Source organism: Phocoena phocoena, chromosome 4 (genome assembly GCF_963924675.1).
Source record: "Phocoena phocoena chromosome 4, mPhoPho1.1, whole genome shotgun sequence".
Taxonomy (NCBI): domain Eukaryota; kingdom Metazoa; phylum Chordata; class Mammalia; order Artiodactyla; family Phocoenidae; genus Phocoena; species Phocoena phocoena.
In genome coordinates this window covers 134,600,111-134,621,942 of record NC_089222.1, presented here as the reverse complement: position 1 = coordinate 134,621,942, position 21,832 = coordinate 134,600,111, and positions in this window count along the sequence as shown.

The window sequence follows — 21,832 nt, the reverse complement described above, 5'->3', positions numbered from 1 at the left end:
AGGGTTTCCATAACAATTCTGAGATAGCCGTATTTAGGACCAGAAATAAAATCTAAGTTTGCTTTCTTCTCAAACATGTTTTAAAATAAAATTGGAGGGAAATCACTTGGAAATAAAATCAATTTGATGTTAAGTTCTTAGCATGAGTGACACTTTTTATTTCCTCTCTGCTTTGCCCTTGAAAACAGAATGAGAGAAAAAAGTAAAACAGAAACCAAACAATTACTGAGTGAAGAAAGTGGCTCTGTAGGTAGTAAGGTGAAGAAGAAATTTGCATTGGAAAGTTAAGTTCTGACACTTACACTGCTGCAGAGGTATCAAGCCTGATGGTTTCTCCAAGAAAGACTCTTACAGGAACCTCCCAAGAAAATTTCAGAAATGTGTTTTCCTTTTGCTGACTTTCACTCTTTCTCTGCATCTGAATGTGGTTCAGTTTTAGTGGTTGCTTTTTGCATGTTGGGAAGATTTTACTTTGAAAAAGCCAAAAACTGAAGAGAACGCTTTTCGGCTCATCTTAAACCACAGGGCTGTCCATGCAGGTTTCAGCGCCGGCTGTGCGCTGGGTGGTAAATCCTGGGGAAATAGCCTAATCCCACACAAGCTCCCACAGCAAGCTCTGTCCCTGGCATTGTGTTTCCTAACCAGCTCGGGTGAATACCATATTGATCCTAAAAACGTGCAGCTTCTTAGCTTACAAGTGCTCCCTTTATGGAGCACGGAGAGCCAAGCCACAGAGCAGGTATTGCGTCTTAGGGCAAAGAAAGGGACAAGTTGAACCCCTCGGACGGATGTTGCCTGGTGTGCGTGCTAATTATTGTCCGTTGGTTTAGTGTCTCTGTCAGCTGTTTTACTGGTGTCTGATTAATCCTACTGGTCACCAGGGGTAAAGCCAGGGTTTCATCTGATCTAGGAACAAAACTTTTCCTCTCTCGGACAGAAGGTGGTCTGTCCAGGTCAGGGTATGGGTCATTGAAAGGGCAGCCTTAGGGAGCCTGCCATTTTCACAGCAACCACTTGTTACAATTAGTTATAAAAAAAAAAAAAAAAAAAAGCTAACGTGGTGAATTGACACTTTTGTGGGTCCCTTAGTCTGGGTGGTGCAATTGTTCTGAAAAACAATGTCAGAATTTTCATTTGAAAGTGGAGAGTACAACCGTATTTCAAGCGGCGAAACCACTGCACTCTGACCACTTGGGGGTTTCCTTTCGTTCGGTGTCTAGAACTCTAGTCTCCCGCTCTGTACTAAATCCAAATATATGAAATGAAAATGCAGGAATGAAGAAGTGTTAAATCATGCAAGACAGCATCAGCACACACTGCCCCAGCCAGCTCCCCAAAGGGCCTGACAAATCATTTGCAGAATTGCAATTGGAAGCAGATTCCCTGAGTCTTGGGAAAGAGCGCCCTTGGGCTCTGGTAGGGACCTCCTGCAATGTCCGTTCTGTTCTGGTTCCTTTGCAATGGAGACCCCGATTCGTAGCCTGGCACGTGTCAGCCCAGACAAACAAAACCATATTTAACAGAATTGCTCACAGCCAAGTATGATGTTGTAACAAAGCTCTAGCCAAAGGCTGAAGGTAGAAATGGTGTACGACTTCTGAAAAGTGTCCTTAAAGGGAAGGGGCATTCCCTTCTTTGCTCTCCTTTTTTCCTGCTGACTGGAATGCAGATGGGACGGCTGGATGCCTCACACACTACGAATTTGTGCTAAGGAGGCAAAGCAGCCCCCTATGACCAAGGGAGCAGAGCCATCCCACCAGCTCTGGACACATGAGAGAGAAATAATCTCGGGTCTTTTTCAAGCCACTTTTATTTAGGGCCTTGGTTTCAGACAGATGAACCTAATTCTAACAAATGCAGGCACTCAGGGGATTCTCAGTCGTGCCAAGTCCAGATCAAAGTTCTACAACGTGCATTTCAATTTGAGTCTCTGGAAAGGCAAAATGAAAAGATAAAACCAAGGGAATCCAGTCCCAGGTGACAAGCTGGCTGGGTCAGAAAGCTCTGTGAGTCAAGGTTGCCCCTACAGGAAGCCAAATCACCGAGGAATGCTGTTCTCTCAGGTGGATTGTAGTATAGATAAAGAAAATGGATTCTCAACTGTTTTTTATTTTCTGCTGGTTTTTGTAGCTCTGTGTGGTTTCTTCAACTGGCTACACAGGTCCTAGAGATACTAGGAAGAGAGATACTTCAAATATATTTGGAGAAAAAGAAGTAAGTAAATAATAAATGATAGAGGCTAGAGGTCTCCAGAAGTAAATGCTGAATGGTGAACATTTTCAGCTTCACTCATTTTCTTTTGTGAAATGGAAAGGCTATACATTTAAGAGTTTTGCTTCCAATTTCATGTCTTCTACCACAATTAATGCAAGGCCTGCACTGGTGAAAAGAACACGTATAAACCACTGAATCAATGAGAACCTCCACATGGAACAACAACAATGGACATCCACATGTAAAAGAATGAAACTGGACTCTTAACTCACACCATACACAAAATTTAATTCAAAATGGATTACAAATCTAAATATAAGAGTTAAACTGTAAAACTCTTGGAAGAAAATATTGGAGTAAATCTTTGTGACCTCGGATTAGACAATGACTTCTCAGACATGATACCAAAAGCACAAACAACCAGAGGAAAAAATAGGTATTGGACTACGTCAAAATTTAAAAGTTTCATGCTACGGATGGATAATGCCTTCAAGAAAGTGAAAAGACAACACACAGATGGGGAGAAAATATTTGCAAATCATGTATCTGATAAGGGAAGTATCCGAATGCATAAAGAACTCTTATAACTCAATAATAAAAGACCCAATTAAAAGAGGACAAAGGATTTGAATAGACGTTTCTCCAAAGAATATATACAAATGGCCAATAAGCACAAAAAAAGGATGCTCAATATTATTGTCCACGAAGGAAATGCAAATCAAAACTACAGTGAAGGCTTTCCTGGTGGCAAAGTGGTTGTGAGTCCGCCTGCCGATGCAGGGGGCGCGGGTTTGTGCCCCGGTCCGGGAGGATCCCACGTGCCGCGGAGCGGCTGGGCCCGTGGGCCGTGGCCGCTGGGCCTGCGCCTCTGGAGCCTGTGCTCCGCAACGGGAGAGGCCACAACAGTGAGAGGCCCGCGTCCTGCAAAAATAAAAAAAATAAAAAAATACTACAGTGAGATTCTGCCTCATACGCACTAGGATGGGCTAGAATAAAAAAGATATGTAATTACAGGTGCTTTCCTCAAAAGCTTAAGGATAGAGGTCTAGATGACCCAATAATTCCACTTCTTGGTATCTATCTAAGAAAAATGAAAACATAACATCCAAACAAAAACATATACGTGAAAGTTCATGGCAGCATTGTTCATATTAGCTAAAAAGTGGAGACAACCCAAATGTTCATCAACTAAAGAAGGGGTAAATAAAAGTAGCATATACATACAACAGACTATTATCCAGCAATAAAAAGGAATATGGTACCGATACATACTCCAGCACGGGAGAATCTTGAAACCATTATGCTAAATGTAAGAAGCCAGTCACAACGGACCACACATTGTATGATTCCATTTTTATGAGATGTTCAGAATAGACAAGGAAATAGATTAGTGGTTGCCAGGTGTTGGTGGGAAGTGGGAATGGGGAGTGACTGCCAAAGGATATGGGATTTCTTTGGGGGGGTGATGCAAATATTCTAAACTTAGTTTGAAGTGATAGTTATCCAACTCTGTGACTATAGTAAAACCATTGAATTGTCTACTTTAAATGAGGGAGGGGTTTTTTTCTAATTTTTTTTTTTTTTTTTTTTTGCGGTACGTGGGCCTCTCACTGCTGTGGCCTCTCCCGCCGCGGAGCACAGGCTCCGGATGCGCAGACTCAGCGGCCACGGCTCACAGGCCCAGCCGCTCCGCGGCATGTGGGATCTTCCCAGACCGGGGCACAAACCCGTGTCCCGTGCATCGGCAGGCGGACTCTCAACCATTGCGCCACCAGGGAAGCCCCCTAAATGAGGGAGTTTTATAGCGTGCAAATTATTATCTCAATAAAGATGTTTCTTGTTTGGCGTTTAGCTGACATGTGATATTTATTTGTGAGTTTTCATTACCAAAATATTTTCAGCATTATGTTATTTCCCTTTAATTCAACGATCAAAAAATTTATAAAATAAATTAATTAAAATACTTTTGGTAAAAACATAAAGATGTTTTTGAAAAAGGGAAGTAGGGTTGACCCAGCAATCAAAATGAAATGGGCCCGAGAGCAAAGAGTCTTCACCCACGACCTGGGTTTTTCTCCAGGGCTCTTGTTGCTAACTGCCTCAGCTCCCGGGTGTGCATCCAAACAGCCTGCCGGCCATCTGCACTTGGTGCCTGAGCCTTCCTGCCTGGACTGGACCTCCACGGACTCTGACTCATGTCCTACCCAGTCTGCACACTCTATCAGCCCCTGTCTGCTTAGCTAGTGCCCGACCCCGCTGTCTCCCGGCCAACCCCTCTCTCACTGTGTCTATTCCGGATGGAACTACTCTGCATTCACAGAGTAATAGTTGTCATGTATTCTATTATTACCTCGATTGGACAGATATGGAAAATGAGGTCCAAGAGATGACCAAGTTCACACAGGCAGAGAAGAAGGATTCGAATCAAACTCAAGAGGCAACCATGTACCACTTTACCTCAGCGGGTACCTGCTGACAGTCGGCGGATGGAGGCCAAGATCATGACCTCTGGGTCTTGTCTCCTGGGACAACGCCACACTGCAGAAGCAGTCGACTCTTCAGGTCCTTCCCCTTGGGGATCTCCTAGAACCCCTTTTTCTCATTTCTCCACTCTTCCCCCGGCAATTGTTTTGCTTCCCCTGGCCTGCGCCTGTGGCCTCCCTTGGCTACTGGAGCCCCACCTTGCTCGAAGATGTAGAGCTGAAGTGCCTGGGCGTTTATATTCCCCCAACGTGGCATTTATTGTCTAACTGGTGATGTGTGACTAAGCCCCGGCTTCCCTGCCTCTACTGGGCGTAACTGACTCTCAGGTGTAACTGACACCCCACAGTCTCCTGCAGGATCAGGTGGAAACCACCTCTGAACAATTTCGCCTGAGATGCCATCTCTGCTTGGTTTCCTCCCTTAACTTCCTCACCTCCTTACTGATTTCCTTGATTTATCAAGGATTTTCCTTCATTTATCAAGGATTTTTGTTTTTGTTTTGCGGTACGCGGGCCTCTCACTGTTGTGACCTCTCACGTTGCGGAGCACAGGCTCCGGACGCGCAGGCTCAACGGCCATGGCTCACGGGTCCAGCCGCTCCGCGGCATGTGGGATCCTCCCAGACCGGGGCACGAACCCGCGTTCCCTGCATCGGCAGGCGGACTCTCAACCACTGCGCCACCGGGGAAGCCCTATCAAGGACTTTTATCCTTGATAAATCACTTACAGGTGAACCTTTGTTTCTGGGTCCCCTGGGAAACCTAGCCTAGGCCAGAACATATGTCAAGCACTGAACACAGCCCAGAGCACGTACATAGTATGTGCTCATTAAACAGCCCCTGTTATGAGCTTTGCTGGTCTAGTGACCAAAGCTTCTGAAGGATACCCTTCTCTTCTACTTGCCCTTCAGTTTTAGCACTAATTCTTGAATTACGAGAAAGAGGTGGGGAGAACAAAAAACTAGAGATCAGGGGTCAATCTTGGATCCCACCCCCTTTTGCTTCTCTTAAGAGCTACCCAGCTCTTATATCAGATAATCCCTGCTCCCATCATGCAAAAATGTTCACATCTGGCCTTGAAGGTGCCACGTGCCATTAAAAAAGATTTTTAAGGCTTGAGAGGAGAAGTTGGAGGATTTAGTCCTCTAAGAATCCAGCTTCCAATGCTTTCCCAGCCCTGCCCCCTAAAAATAAAAATAAAATATTTATTGAGAGTTTAACATGTAAGCATAGAAAACCTCTTGTAATAAAATAAAAATATCAAACATTTGTATAGTCCTTGTCAACACTAAGGTGTGAAATATATTAATTCATTTAATCTTCTCAACAACCCTGTGGAGCACGCTCCCTCATCACCATCATCCCCATTTTTACAAATGAAGTAACAAGATCAGAGACATTAAGTAACTTGCCCAAGTTCACCCAGGCAGAAAGCGGTGGAGCTGGGGTTTGAACTTGGTTAGTGTGGCTCTGGAGTCTCTGTTCTTAACTGTGAGGCTATCCCACCTCCGCATAATGTAAGGGATGGAGTGGTCTTATGAGTAGGCAAAACGAGCAGTCCCAGCCTTATCCCCTGAGGGCCTGCTACGTGCAGAAGTCCAGTTGTCCAAAAGGACCCGCATTACCGTGCGTGAGCACACATACACACTCACTCATGCGGGTTTCTACCAGGACCTGAGATTACTCCTCTCTGGTTAAGCTTCTTGGTCTCTGATAGCGCTGCCGTTACTAGGCAAACCCACACAGAACAACTCTTACCTGCTGATGCCCCCAGACATACTCATTTTATTGTATTATCCAGCAATTCTCCACCAAAACTCTGTCCAATCTTTTCTAGACAGTCTCTACTTTGTTGAAGGTGGAAAGGATGCTGTGGGCATCTGTGTGTCTCATAGCATCTCAAACTCCCTCCTACAGAGGAGCTTGGAAAGCTTTTGGAGGATGTATGGGTGAAGGAGAAGGGAAAGAACCACTAAGTGGTTTCCAAACTGTGTTCCGAGGAACTTGGGTGGGGGGTTCCCTGGAGGTACTACAAGGTCCAGCACTGGGGGATCAAGAGAAGGGCGATGCCAAGGGCGGGGGGTGTCCTTCTCCCCACCCTCTCCTGCCTCCAGACTCCTCACTCACTCGCTTCCCACTTCAACCAGAGAAGCTCTGTCTCCATGTTTTGTATATTTTTAAATAAGTCTGCTGTTCAAACAGCCTTTGAAATCCCCTTTTCAAGGAGGGGTTCGGGAACTCCCCTCCCTGCAACCACTGTTCAGCCTGCAGCAGGTGAGCTGACTCAGCCAGAGACATCCCCATCTCACGTCCCACCCTCTGATGACGTCTGATGCACAGGTCACGGTCCTTCTGGAGGGTCTGTCTCTGTTACGCTCTCCTAATCAGATGCCGAGCCAGCTTGCAATTAACCAGGGGTGACTGTGTCTGGTTTTAGGTCATGCAGGTATGGTAGCTGTCACCGGGTCACTTTCCTTCATCCCGCACGCTAGCCTCGCTCCCAGGGTGGGATGGGAAACCCACAGAGGCAGTCTGTGCTTTCATAAGCCCTGCCATGATTCTCCAGCTCACTGGATTTGGAGAACCTCTGCTGTGGGTAATTGAATCAGCAGTGCCCTTTCAGTTCTCTGTATCCCGCTGTGAGTCAGTAACCAAGTGGGTCCTGTGTCTCGAATTGAAAAGGGTTCAGGCAGGGCCCATTATGAACACATCGATTCACAAATTATGATTTGAGGAACTTGCTCAGACCAAATGAAGGTGTTTGAAAACCAGAACCCATGTGTTTCCCACTCCAGAAAAACCCTCAGAGCCTTCTTGTATGTAGGTCTTTCAAGAAAGAAAACATCAGACAGGTTTCCTTTTTGTTCTACAAAAAAGTCAGTAATCCTGGGAACACTGAATAGCCCTGTGATGTCTTGGGGTCCAGAACCAGCCAAACAGGATGGAATCAGAGTCATCGGGCTTCGGAAAATGTCCCACTTTCCAGGTACCGGTAGGAAGTTCTAATCGTGTGATTCTTGGACAGGCTTACTTCTTCCTTTTTAAAGTAAATCATTTGTTTTCACTGACTGGTGGAGAGACTGAAAGATTATGTGAAGTGGTCAGGTACTGTGGGCTTTGGAAAATGCTGAGTAGGGGATAATTAATTACCGGAGAGGGTTGCTCTATATTGTATGTCTCAGAACCTGAAAGTTTATCAAGCCTGTGACCTCCCACCCTCTGTGAAGCACTTGGCACTAAGAGTACGCCATGCCTTTAATTTTCTGCGACTAGTGTTCTAAACACAAAGCAAGGCTTGCGAGACGCTCTATTTGGTTATCGTTTTCCTTTTGCACTGTCTGCTTACAAACCCTTTGACTTTTTTTTTGATGGACATGCACTCTTTCCTAAAGAGTGCAGTAATAACCCTACCTTTCCACCTGCCTGTCATTTCTGTGAAAACATACTAGTACTTGTGTGCATGATAGAAGGAAACCACTTTCAGAAAGACATCCGACCCTAAGCTTTGAATCACGTTATTTTTATACGCGAACAAAGAACAAATGCATTTCTCGATTATGAAACCCATCTGTGAGGTGCCTTTCAAAGGATGCAGTTGTGTAGCCAGACACTGGATCAAATTCTTCAATCATCTTGAAACGGCCGTTGCCCCTGGCCCGCTGCACGTTGGCTTGTGCAATACAATAGCATTGTACGCTTCGCTTTTTAAGTTAAACACGTTTTCCATTTACTCCAACTGGCAACAAAGTGATTCTGAAGCACTGAGGGTGGCAACAAACGGTGGTAACCGCCCCTTGGGAAGGATCGTCACCAATCAACTTGAACATTCCAGCCGCTGCCTAGCTGGAATCGGTTTTCCCTGCCTGGAGCCACTACCCTTTCCTCTTGGGAAGCATTCGCTGGACACATGGTTAGCACAGCATGGAGTCGGTCCTATTCTCAGGACTCCACAGCTGTAATGGCAAGAAGCCGGCAGAGACTTCGGAAGCCATCTGTTGTAGATTGAATTATGTCCCTCCAAAGGATGCTGAAGTGTAACCTCCAGTACCTGGGAATGTGACCTTACTTGGAAATAGGGTCTTTGCAGATGATCAAGTTAAGATGAGGTTCGATGTGAGTAGTGTCCTTATAAAAAGGGGACATTTGGATACAGGACAGACGCATACAGAGAGAACGTCAATGTGAGGATGATGGCAGATACCAAGGTGATGCTCCTACAAGCCAAGGGGTGCCAAAGATTGCCAGAAAACCACCAGAAGCTAGAGGAGAGGCTGGGGACAGCTTCTCCCTCACAGCCTCAGAAGGAACCAACCCTGCTAACATCTTGATCTTGGACTTCTAGCCTCCAGAATTGTGAGAGAATACATTTCTGTTGTTTAAACCACCCAGTCTGGGGTACTTTGTTACAGCAACCCTGGGAAATTAGTCCACCGTCCAATCCACCCACGTCTACAGATGAGCCTCTGAGTCCCAAGGGTCCCATAGAAATAAGCAGTAAGGGTAAAATTGAGCCTTCTTAGATCCTGAGCTGCAGTCAGTGATCTTTCCATCACTGTACCATCAATCTCACTGTCAAGGGAATAGTCCTAGCCCTTGCATTGAGAGATCATTGTAGCATCACTTTCCAAGTCTTCTTTTTAAATTAAAATCTCCCTCTCTAGCACCAAGGGGCTGAGAATATGAAAGTGCCCGAGATTCAGCCCCTCAGCCAGCAGATTTCACTGTGGTTTCTTTAGCTTTGATGTCAGGAAGTTTTGCTGAGCCGCTTTGGGTAGAAGAATGGGAGGACCCAATGTTGGTCAGTGAGGTGACTGAGATGAAAGGGGCAGGGCTGAATCTCTAGCTTCTTCCCCAGCACCTGGGATGCGCCATCTAAAGACACACGGGAGCATCTTGGCGGGCACCTGATCACCTCTTCCTCTCTTGAGCGCCCTCTGGTGTTCTGAGGTAATGACAACAGAACTCATTCACCGAGTCCAAAGGGGTCTGCAGTCACTCGCAGTTTCTTCATTTAGAAAGCTGGAGGAGTTCTTTGGGGGAACTCATTTGCTGAGTTTAGCATCTTCCAACTCTCCAAGGACAGCAGAGGTAGCAATTCTGAACTCAGATCTTAGTTTACTTTCTTACTGTTCCCAGCGCTTCTTCTAACCTCGAATGCTGCTACTGGATGTACGAAGCCTGTCCGAGTTGCACTAACTTTTCCCCCACCCTCACATCAAGCCATGCCAAGAAAAATGAATGTGACTCTGACTCCACCGTCTTGGGCCCATTGGGAGAGTTGGGTTAGTCTCTAAGGCAGCTTCTGAACCTTGGCACTGGTGACATTTGGTCCTGGTCATCCTTGCTGTGGAGGTGTCCTGTATCTTGTCGCTGTATAGCAGCACCCCTGGCCTCCACCCACTAAATGCCACTAGCATTTCCTCCCCAACATGTGGCGACCAAAGACGTTTCCAGGTATTGTCAAATGTACATTGGGGGTACATGCTTGTGGGTTTTTAATGTTTCTGGGAACTGGATACAAGATAGACACACTGTCTATTCTGCAATGTCTGGTTGCTTCTTTCAGAGAACCACTGCTGTCCTGGATGCTACCCAGATGCAAACAAGACTCAGTCACAAATGGCGATTGCAAAATGGAGGAAGACTCTTCACAGCTGGGCCAGGACCATTCACCACAGAGCACAGCCTTTGACAGCTGCACCATCATCCCTTGACCGTGGGTACCGCCTGATGGCAAAATCTCTCAGCCAGCCCATCTCAGTGGTGTGGCTGCTGCCTCAGGGATTCTCATCTCCCAGCGTTCACACTCTCTGTAGTGCCCTCCCATATGAATCAGGCTGACATGTGTAACCCGTAGGATATTTCAGCATGACATCTGTGGCCAGGTCATAAAAGTTTTTGCAGCGTCTGCCTTACTCCCACTTGGGTCACCATGTCTCGGGGGGGAGCCAGCAGCCATACTCTGAGGACACTCAAGTAGCTTGTGGACAGCCCACAAGGGAGGAACTGAGACCTCCCACCAACCACCAGCGTCATTTGCCAGGCATGTGAGGGGCCACCTTGGAAGCAGGTCCTCCAGCCCTAATCTAGTCTTCAGATGACTGCAACCCCGGGTGACATCTCGGCTGCAACCAGGTGAGAGGCTCTGAGCTAGAACCACCCAGCTAAGCTGCTCCTGAATTCCTGGTGCACTGGAACTGTGAGGCGAGGAGTGTCTGTCATCATTTTAAGCTGCTAAGTTTTAGGCTGTTTTGTTACACAGCAATGGGTAGCTAATACAGTGGGTCTTCCCCACAACCCCATAAGGCAGGTAGGACAGAGTTTATGATGGAGAAAATACCCCTCATGGCTGGAACCTGATGGGTCCTTTCCAATCTAGAGGACATCAGTGGAGCAGAATCCCTTCATTAGGAGGCTGTGAGGTTTCAGGGCCCCAAGCAACAAGCTTTTCTCTGAATTCTAAATAAGTGGCCCACTGCAACTTCTGAGCTGAAGAAGCTGCACCCGGGCCCATCAGAGAAGCCTGGCCTACAGCCTAGTAATTATGTTAATGATTCAGAGGCACATTGTGGGGGTCGGGACCAATGCATGCTATGTCTCCACTGAGGTTCTTCAAGGGAGAACAGCGGTACCTGCAGCAGGAGAACTTTCAAGGGAGACTTGTTTGCTGCCTGGAAGGTGGAAAGCACGGATCGCACTACCGGGGCTGTGGTGGATCCACCTCTGTGCTGGGGTTCACCCGATGCTCGTAGGAGGCTTAAAAGGCCGGCAGAGGCCGCCATGAGTTCCGGATGTCCCTCCACAGACTACAGACTGTACCAGTCATGGGGGAGGGGACATGGCTGTGAAATTGTCTTAAATAAATGGTCCTTCACATATGAAAATTATTCTCGATCAGGAGCTATGCCTTGTGGGCACTTTCTCTCTTGAACTGATTCTCCAACTAGACTATGCCTTAGAATCATCTCGGAAATCTGTCAAAAATGCTGATTTCAGGTGTCCCCACAAGTGGCTCTTAGCCAAGCCCAGAAAGGCGGTTCTTGTTTTTTCAAACTGCTCCCAACGTTTTTCACAGCTGGGCCAGGACCATTCGCCACAGAGCACAGCCTTTGACAGCTGCAACATCATCCCTTGACCGTCTGTACCGCCTGATGGAAAAATCTCTCACCCAGCCCATCTCAGTGGTGTGGCTGCTTATTTGAAAACAAGTTTGGAAACCAAATCTGGGCCCAAGATGGGCTACTTAGGAGCTATCTACCTTTGGGCCAGTTATTGAACGTGGCTAAGCCTTGCTTTCCCCTTCTGTAAAATGGGGGTTGTATTAGTTTGCTAAGGTTGCCATAATAAAATACCACAGACTGAATGACTTAAACCGCGGAAATTTATTTTCCGACAGTCCTGGAAACCAAAAGTCCAAGATCAAGGTGTCAGCAGGGTTAGTTTCTGCTGAGGCCTCCCGCCTTGGATTATAGCTACCTGCCTTCTCCCTGTGTCCTCATGGTCTCCCCTCTGCATGTGTCTGTGTCCTAGTTTCCTTTTCCTATGAGGAAACTAGTCATATTGGATTAGGGCCCACCCCAATAATCTCATTTTAACTTAATTACCTCTTTAAAGGCCCTACGTCCAAATACAGCCCCATTCTGAGGTCCCGGGGGTTTAGGACTTCAACAGAGGAATTTGGGGAGGCCCACAATTCAGCCCTTAATGGAGGTAATATGGTCATCGTGAGGATTAATAAGATGAGACACGTGACGCTTAGGGTGTTGGATGAGGTCAGAAGTTGCAAACCCTTACTTTCCATTCCCTCCAACTTTGGTGGCACTAAGTGGAAAAAGTGCCTTTAAGAAGTGGGTGACATACAGGAAATCTGGACTTTTCTTTCAGGCAATAATCCCCTTAAAACATCTGGTCTGCCCCCCCCACCCCCCTCAAGAGCTGGTGCAAATCCCCCCACGAGGGAGCCGGTGGCGCTGGAATCCAAGCAGCTGCAGAGGCCACAGGCCTGGTTTCCCGGAATCTGACCTTAGCACTTAAGACTGAGTTTCTTTTCAAAAGAGCTGAGGGCTCAAGCACTTTGTGGCACCTAATCCTTTTTCAGAAGGAAGCAGGCGCGTTCACGTAGCCATAGAGTTCTCCCTGTGGGCCTGCAAAGGGGTCTGGATTTTTACACCATCCTCACCCATTTCCTTGCAAGGCTGGAGACTAGAAGCAAGGCCAGCAAACCCACACATGGGATCACCTGACTGGGGCAAAGAAGAGGGGCCACAGAGCCTGCGAGAGTACGTGTTGTGGGCTGGATTCCTGCCCCTTGGATGCAGCCTGCTCTGAGAGGTCACGGCAAAGGTTCAGCCCACCGGACACCATGAGGAAACCTAGCATTCCCAAGGCCCAGTGCTGCAGAAGCTGGGCAGACCACGAGTCCCTTCACTTCTTTATTACTGATAAGGGTGTGAAGGTGGAAGGAAGTGGGATTTGGGGAGTCCCCAAAGCAGGCAAAAGCGAAATGCTACAACCACAAACACAAGCACCTTGAGCGTGGTCACCTCAGGTGGAATGAACAGCACCCTTTTGTCCACAGCCCGTGCCACAGGGCCTGGAGTCTCCTTTAACAGGACGCTGCCCTGAGAGATGGGTGGATGGGATGGAACCTGGGCGTGAGGTTGGAGATCTGGGGAAGGAACATTCCGTCTCCAGGTCTCTGGTTCTTCATCTGGTTGGATCAATTACCTCTAATACTCTTCCAGCTCTAATGTTTTATGGTTCCAGCTACACCCAGACTAACTAGACTTTACTTTTCTGGTTCAGCCCAGGTAGCAATCAAGCATTGGGTGTGAAAGGGGACAGTCACTTTTTTTCTAATTGAAATATACTTGATTTATAATGTTTCAGGTGTACAGCAAGGTGATTCAGTTATACATATATATGTATGTCTACTCTTTTTCAGGTTCTTTTCCATTATAGGCTATTACAAGATATTGAATATAGTTCCCTGTACTACACAGTAGGACCTTGTTGTTTACCTGTTTTATATATAGTAGTTTGTATCTGCCAATCCCAAATTCTTAATTTAACCCTCCCCTGCCGCTTTTCCCTTTGGTAACTGTAAGTTTTCTATGTCCGTGAGTCTGTTCCTGTTTTGTTAGATTCCACATATAAGTGATCTCAGATTCATCGGACACAGAGTTGATCCCCAACAACTCCCTGGGGAAACATTGCCTAATGAAACGAGTCTACCCCAAATTTCCTCTTGCAATTAAATTCCTGACAAAAGCATACAATTTACAATCATTTCTGGGTGAAATTAATTTTTCTATGACAGTTTCTAAAATAGGATTTTAGGAAAACACCCTCTAAGAAAGGCTTATACCAGAGAAAATACTTGACTTTTTTCTTTCCAGTTTATTTTTCTAAGAGTCTAGCTAGATTAATTAATTGCAGATTTGTCAATTCTTTATAGAGCACCTGGTCTGTGTGCTACTCTAGGCAGAGTGCTTGGGCACCCTGGTGATCAAGGCAAGCATGCCTGTGCCCACCTGGAGCCCAGAGGCCATTGCAACCCCCGATACTGCCTCGGAGCCCAGGACCGGAGGAACCACGTGGAATGAGCTGACCCAGGCAAACTTGGTGCCGGCACAGACAACAGTCCCTGAGCTGGGTTCTTCAAGGGTCTACCTTCCCTTGGGGAAGTACCAGATAAATACAGGAAGCTCGGTTAAATTTGAATTTTGGACAATGAATAATTTTTTAGAGAAGGGTGTTCCAAATATTACCCTGAGAACTAGGTACGATTATCATTCTACCTATTTTATGAATGAGGAAACCAAGGCACAGAGAGGTTAAGGAACTTGCCCAAGGTTACACAGCTGTGATGTCACAGCATGGAGATTTAAACGCAGGCAGTGCAGCACCAGAGTTGCTCCCTTGTACCCCACTCGAGCAGCCTGGCAGCCTGGAGGTGGGTGTGATCTCCCAGCACCAGTGTGTTGATTCAGACTGAGGAGTCTCCAGAAAAACCTGCCCTGTTCCCTGCTCTGGGCCTTTTATCTCTTCCTTTTATTTCAAATTTATTGTAATTTGGTTTTTTAAAATCAAAGTTATAAATTCACAGAATTTAGAGAGTCAGGTAGGTTTGAAAAGCTTATAATAAAATGGAGTTCCTCAACTCTCCATTTCCCCTCTACCATTTCCTAATCCGAGGCAATCACTTTCATTTTAATAGATTCTTTTGATATTTACATCCTATATATCTGTAATAACATGATTTTATTGCTATTTCTTGGTTTTTTGGTTTTAGGCATTGCCTACTAACTTCCTCTACAGAAGAAAAGGATTTTACTCTTTCACATAGAGCACACGTACACACACACAGGTGCCTTTCCTCCATTCTCCCTCTACAGTTTCACTGAAATTTTGGAGACTGATACTAAGCGTTTACATTATTATAATTCTGTAAATGCTGTGAATAGTGGAACCCTAAATGTTATGTTTCTTTTTGTATTCCTCAACAACTTATGCTTTTCGTGAAGTTAACAATTGTCTTATATTTTTGATCAGTTTTAATAATTTATCACGAAACTCTGCCCTCCTTTCAATGTGTTCACACACTAATTCCATCTTTTTGAAGAAGTCTCTTCCAGAACCTTCTGGATTGGTTACCCTCTACGTCTACTAGCAGCTGTTGTATTAGAGGTAACTTTACCTCTCTTTTGTGATGGAGCCCCCGTTTCCCAGACCCCACATCTTCCTTTTTAAAAATTTTTAAAAATTTTAATTCTTTTAAAGTAAAAATATCTCCAACAGCTTCCTCAATAAGGCCTTGCATATCTGAAAACATATTTATTATACCCTCATTTTCAATTAATAGTTTTGCTGGGTATAGAATTCTACCTTTGGAAATACTTTTCTTCAGGATGTTGAAACATTTATCCATTGTTTCCTATAATATTGTTGTTGAGAAGTCCAAAGCCATTCTGATTCTTGACACTTTCCATAAAACATGTTTTCTCTTTTCTTCCTGGAAACTCTTAGTATCTTCTCTCTGTCCCAGTGTGATGAAATTGCATGATGATATATCTTGGTGAATCAGTTTTCATCCATGCTGTGGGTATAATTGGGAAATTTAGGCTCTTGATATCTGGGAAGTTTTCATGAATTATTTCTTTGGGAATTTTCTCTCATTGTCTCTGGATCTGCTTTCCAAATTTGGGTTTAGACATTCTGGCGTCGTCCTATAATTGCATTATTTCTCTCTATTTTTTCTTTGTGTTTTTGCTACGTATTCTGATTGCTATCCTTACCTTTTTCATTTCTGCTCTTTCCAAGCACTTTTGTTTTTTCTCTGAATTTTTTTAAAAAGTAGAATCCTAGGGGCTTCCCTGGTGGTGCAGTGGTTGAGAGTCAACCTGCTGATGCAGGGGACACGGGTTCGTGCCTCAGTCCAGGAAGATCCCACATGCCGTGGAGCGGCTGGGCCCGTGAGCCATGGCCGCTGAGCCTGCGCTTCCGGAACCTGTGCTCCGCAATGGGAGAGGCCACAACAGTGAGACGCCCGTGTACTGCAAAAAAAAAAAAAAAATTAGAATTCTATTTTTTTTCTACTTTTATTGAGATTGAATTGATATACACCACTATATAAGTTTTAGGTATATAGCATAATAGAATCTTATTCTTATTTCATGAATACAACATTTTCTTCTTGCTCTCTGAGAATATTAATAATAAAACATTTTCTTCTCCCTATATAACTTCTATAGCTTCTGTTGCCTCCAAATGACTCCCCCTCCTCTTTGGTTCTGCCTTTTCTGTTAGAGACCATTCTCAAATGTTAGTTGATCCTTAAGCGTCTCTCTATATTTACAAATGGGACGCTAAGAGCTGCTGGTAAGCTCTGTGCACACGCCTAGGGTTGGCAACTATGGGATTCAGTAGGGTGAGTTTCTTGGGTCATTTTCCTGGGGAAACCTGGGTATCACTATTTTTAAGTCTTTTCTCTTGCATTTTTAGAAGAACTGTAGTGAAAGCTCTTACTATCTCTCATGTGGAAGCTATAGTCCTTACTAGTATTTTTCTGGAAACAAGATGGAGAAACTGGCTGGAGATGTCAACATTCAGAATGTGAACATTTGTCTGGCCTGGTCTTGCAGAATAGGAAAGGAAGGTAGGAGATCTAACCACTTCTCAAAAGGACTGTCAATCAGTCATCCTGCTTGTAGAGTCACCTTTATTCCCACTTGCATTCATCCCTAATGCCACCAACTCCTGAGCAGTTGGGTGGCTTTTGGCTTCCCCACTTGGCGGCTGTGATTCAGCTTTCTCAGTTCTGTTACATGAGTTACCAAACATACATTTACTTTCCAGCTTCCAAAGTTTATTGCTATTATCGCACTCTTGTTCTCTTCAGCCTGTAGGTTTGTGTGTTCTCCAAAATACCTCCTCTGCTGTTGTTGTAGTGGGGTTTCAGGAGGGACTGGAGAATAACCCTGGCATTCAACTTGCCGTCTTTGAATAGAGGTTCCCCCAATCTCCTTTCAGTGGCCTTGGCTTTGGAATCATTCCTGTCTTTATCATAGCAACAATCAAGTAAGGAAACAAAAGCGCATTCCAGTATCCATTGCCATCTGATTAACTTTGCTTTAACATATGAACAGAAGTTTGTTTCTCTACTTCTCCACTTGTGCTTGTTAGAGCACCTAACACAATAGAGAAGAGAGAAAAAAAGATCTAAATTTGGACTTAAGTAGTTCTCCCCATTTTCTGGAAAACAATTGTCTAAAGGTCCAAGAGATCTTGATCTGTGTGATCTTGGGGCACATGCACTGCCTCCTGGTGGACAAGCTGGTACTGCTTTTCAGGTTCTCTCCATGCTTTCCAAGATGATGATGTGAGGTCAAGATACTACTGCCAGAGGAGGTGAGATTTGAACTCATACCAGAAGAGAAGAGGGGAAAATATGTTCTAAACTTCTTTTTCATTTCTTATCAGTCAGTGTGTCCAGACCAGCATCAATCAGTATACCCACTGTCTGTGGCCTTGTAACTATCACTGGGGATTTAGCATTATGGTGGGAAAACTATTTTCTTGACTTCTAGGCTGTCTCTACCCTGTACAAAGGGAAAGTACAAGTTTTAAGAAAGAAGACGTGTCATCCACATGAAACTCACCTCCAGTCATTTCACCCCACCATCTTCGGCAGCTGTGCTGTCCAATGTGGTAGCCGTGAGCCATGTGTGACCGTTTAAAGGTCAATCTATTAAAATTAGAAATTCAGTCTCTCAGTCACTCTAACCACATTTCAGGTGCTTGATAGCCTGTGACTATGTGACTACCATATCAGACAGCACAGATGGACAACATTTCCATTGCTTCAGAAAGTTCTATTGGACAGCACTGACCCAGAGCTCCTACTGGTACCTGGACGATTCTCACAGACAGAATCTACCACAACCTCACCCATGTTCCTACAAGTCTTTGTTGCCACCTCTGCCGCCACATCTACTACAATCCGACTTGAAATGGAGTTAGTTAGATAATACGCCTGTCTCTCCCACTTGACCATAATAAGCTCATGAGGGCTGGGACCAAACTTGCGCCATCTGCTATTATTCCCAACCCCCAGAGTAGAAACAGGGCAAAGCGAAGTTCCTGAATAAATGTCAGTTGAATGAGTGGCTTGATTATAAACTTCCTGAGGGCAGGAATGAAATGTTCTCATTTTTGTGTTCCCCACAGTTCCTTGAGCAGAGGAGGAGCCTTAGTAAATGTCTGCTGGATTGTTGCATGCTCTGAGCACTGTCAGCCCGAGGACGGACTTAGCACCCACTAAGACAAAAAGCTGGACTGCTGCGCTCCCCGAACTCACCAGACTCCCCCTCACCTCTGTCCTCACACATAATGTCTCCTGAGGCTTTGCCACATCCCGCCTACTTTCTCGTTGCATCCCCATGAGGTCTGGTCACCATCACCCCTACACACCTTACACACACACACAGACACACTCACACACACAGACACACGCATGCCCTCCATGCTGTTCTTTGACATCCTTTCCCCTCCCTCCTCGCACCTGGTAGAGTGTTCTCAAAATTGGGGTGTGTGCATCCCCAGGAGTTGCCCACTATGATCTTCTGGAGTATAGAGAGAAAATGTTTGGACTTCTGTTTGGGGGTTTTATCTAATATGCATATCTAATATGCAACTATTAGGTAAAATGCAAATTTTATCTAATATGCAAATATGCATATTTTACCTAATATGCAAATATGTTGTCCTGCCGTGATGTTGGGCACCCGTGCCTTTGGCAGTGAAAGTGCAAAGTCCTAACCACTGGACCACCAGGGGATTCCCTGTTTGAGTTTTTTTTTTTTAAATCTCATCATTTAAAATTGTCTTGTTCGGGGAATTCCCTGGTGGTCCAGAGGTTAGGGCTTGGCACCCTCACTGGTGGGGCCCTGGGTTCAATCCCTGGTCAGGGAGCTAAGACCCCACAAGCCGCGTGGTGTGGCCAAAAAAAGAAAAGCTATCTTGTTCTGATGTACGTTTTAATATTTTAATGATATTTTAGTATAGTAATAGACGCTTATTTATAAATTAAATACACATTTTAATGATATATTAGTATAGTAATAGACGCTTATTTATAAATTAAATACACATATTTGAGGTGTACTCTAACTTATTTTTATTGATAGGAGTATGTGTGAAAAAGGCATTTCCCTGGAATACCTCCTTCCCTTCCACTTTCTGGTCCTGCTTGTGTCTGAGGAGTGAGCAGAAGCCCTACCCACGGCATCCTCTCAGTCTACTCAGGCCCAGCTGATTTTCAAGGAATTGACATAGAGCCTTACAAACTGCTGGTGTCTTCCAGTTTTGAATTTTTAGTGTATCTTCAGGGAACACACTGCACTTTGTTCTTGAATTTGGATTATTTTCAGTTACTGTACTAGCTTTGTCTTTCCAACCAAATGGTCAATTCCATGAGCATCTTACAGTTATTTTGTACTAAAGACCCTCTTAGACCGGAAGGGCAGAGAGAACACCCAATCAAATTGCATTTTATAAATAGGGGAGATAAATAGAGTCAGGAAGGTAAAGTGATCTACTCCTAGGAGAGAGCCTTGCCAGCCCCCATCATAGATTGGGACCATAAATTTGAGCAGAGGAAATTCAACAAACGTGGAAAGGACTATGCTTCCAAGGATCCCTGCTCCAGCTCACAAAAGCAAACCCGACAGCCATGGTTAGGAGTTTCCTGCCTGTCTTCAGCTTACCATCCTCACCCTCGCCCTCGAGGGGTGCAGCACCTCCCTGAGGCCTGAAGAAATCTACTCACAGAGGAGGCGTCAGCTGCTAACTTGACAAAGATAAGAGCCAAGGTCATGACCTTCTAATGGTGAACCAGCCTATTAGTTTAGCAATATGTGTCTCCAACGTCAGAGCCATGCCTGGTGGAGATTTGATTTTTTTTATTATTCAGGAAGCCCCTTACTTGAAAATGAGAAAAACCTCTAGCCACCTCTGGAAATCTCTTCTTTTCAAATAATTACAAGTAAGATCTTCACCTAAGAAACTTGGCTGCATGGTCTTTTACGTTCCACTGCGCCCTTATGCTGGCCGAGGAGAACAGACAAATGATTCGAACCTGTGGTCTTTAAAAAAAAAAAAAGATGCCAATCAAATGTAAATGATGATCCCATTAAATAATGATTTTCATTCAAACTCAACAATACAAATTTCTCAGACTTTGTGATTAGCTCCGTGTCAAACTTTTGCTCTTTTTAATTTTTTTTTAGCAGCTAATTTGGGATATTCTGCGATAATTTTCAGCCGGGGGGTTGGATTTTTTTTTTTCAGTACTGACCAAAAAGAATCTTGCTGCATTCAGTCTCCTGAGAATGTTGGGTCGAGTTTTTTGATCCCTGTGGCTCATTGATTTGCGGGCTGATGTAGTGCGAGGGGTCCTTATTAGTGGCGTCTGTCCCTGCTGTAATGTTTTTGTTATTTTTCCTCATTTGTTCACTCTGACATCATGTCATTACAGAATGGTGCTGTTCAGGCCCTGCCTTGGCTGTTCGTTAGCGTGTGTTTAATGAGCAGCTTAATTGAGCTGTCTAGTAGGCCACCTGTCGCCCTCCGGACTTATTAACATACTAATGGCCTGACATTGTATTCTCTGACAGGCAACAGGGCTTACTGATTTGATGTCTGGACATGAGGATTTTATGCAGGAATGAGAGCGGGCATTGGGAAGGAGGTTTAAAAAACGCAAATTAACTCTTTGGTATCTCTGTGTTTATGGCTCTCTTGTGGAAAAAGAAAAAAAAGTTGGACCCATCGCAGGCCAGGAAAGCATGTTCTGGGCAGGAAGGCTTGCTCTCTCCTTGTAACCCCAGTTGTGGTTCTCCAGGAGAGCAGGCTTTGTTTCGATTACAGTGTTATCGTTGGGAACTACCTCAAAGGAGAAATCTTCTGCAGCCTTGGGGGAAGGTTTTGCGACTAGACTTTTCTCGACTGTGGCTAAACAGATGAGAAGCAGCAATGCTTCACTGGAGGGATTTGAGTGTGGTCTGTTGTCCCCGCCTTTTGAAGCCAGCTGAGGACAGACCTGGGGAGGCTGGGCTCCCCGGAGAAGGCTCGGAGGGATGGCCAGACCTCTCATATGCACGTTGGCAGGGGGTCGCTGCTTTTGTTTGTGTTTTTCATCTGGGAGTGCGGGGTTGGGTCTTTCCCCCTGGCCTCCCTTGCAGAGGCGGGAAGAAGAACTTCTGTTCTGGGAAATTTCAGGGGACTGAGTCTGGAGCGTGGGCACGGCGCTCCTGCAGACGGGCTGGACATCGCTCTCCTGTCCCCTCTGCTTTTCTCCCTAGCTGTCTCTTCCTTCGATGCCTGCACATAAAACAAGCACAAACAGGATCATAAAGAAAAGGCTTCTTTAAGATTTCAGGAAAGGATCGCAGCTAAGGGTTGCGCAGAGTGAACTAAATCCCCCAAAGCAGCCGGGAGGTGTGTGGGAGCCCTTGGAGAAGAGGCCCATCTAGGGGCTGGGGTGAGCTTCAGGGTCCTGCCTAGCCTGAGGTTCCCCCTGAGTCAGCTGAGGAGCTGCAGGAAGCTGGAGGTCTGCAGAGTGAGCCAGAAAGCGT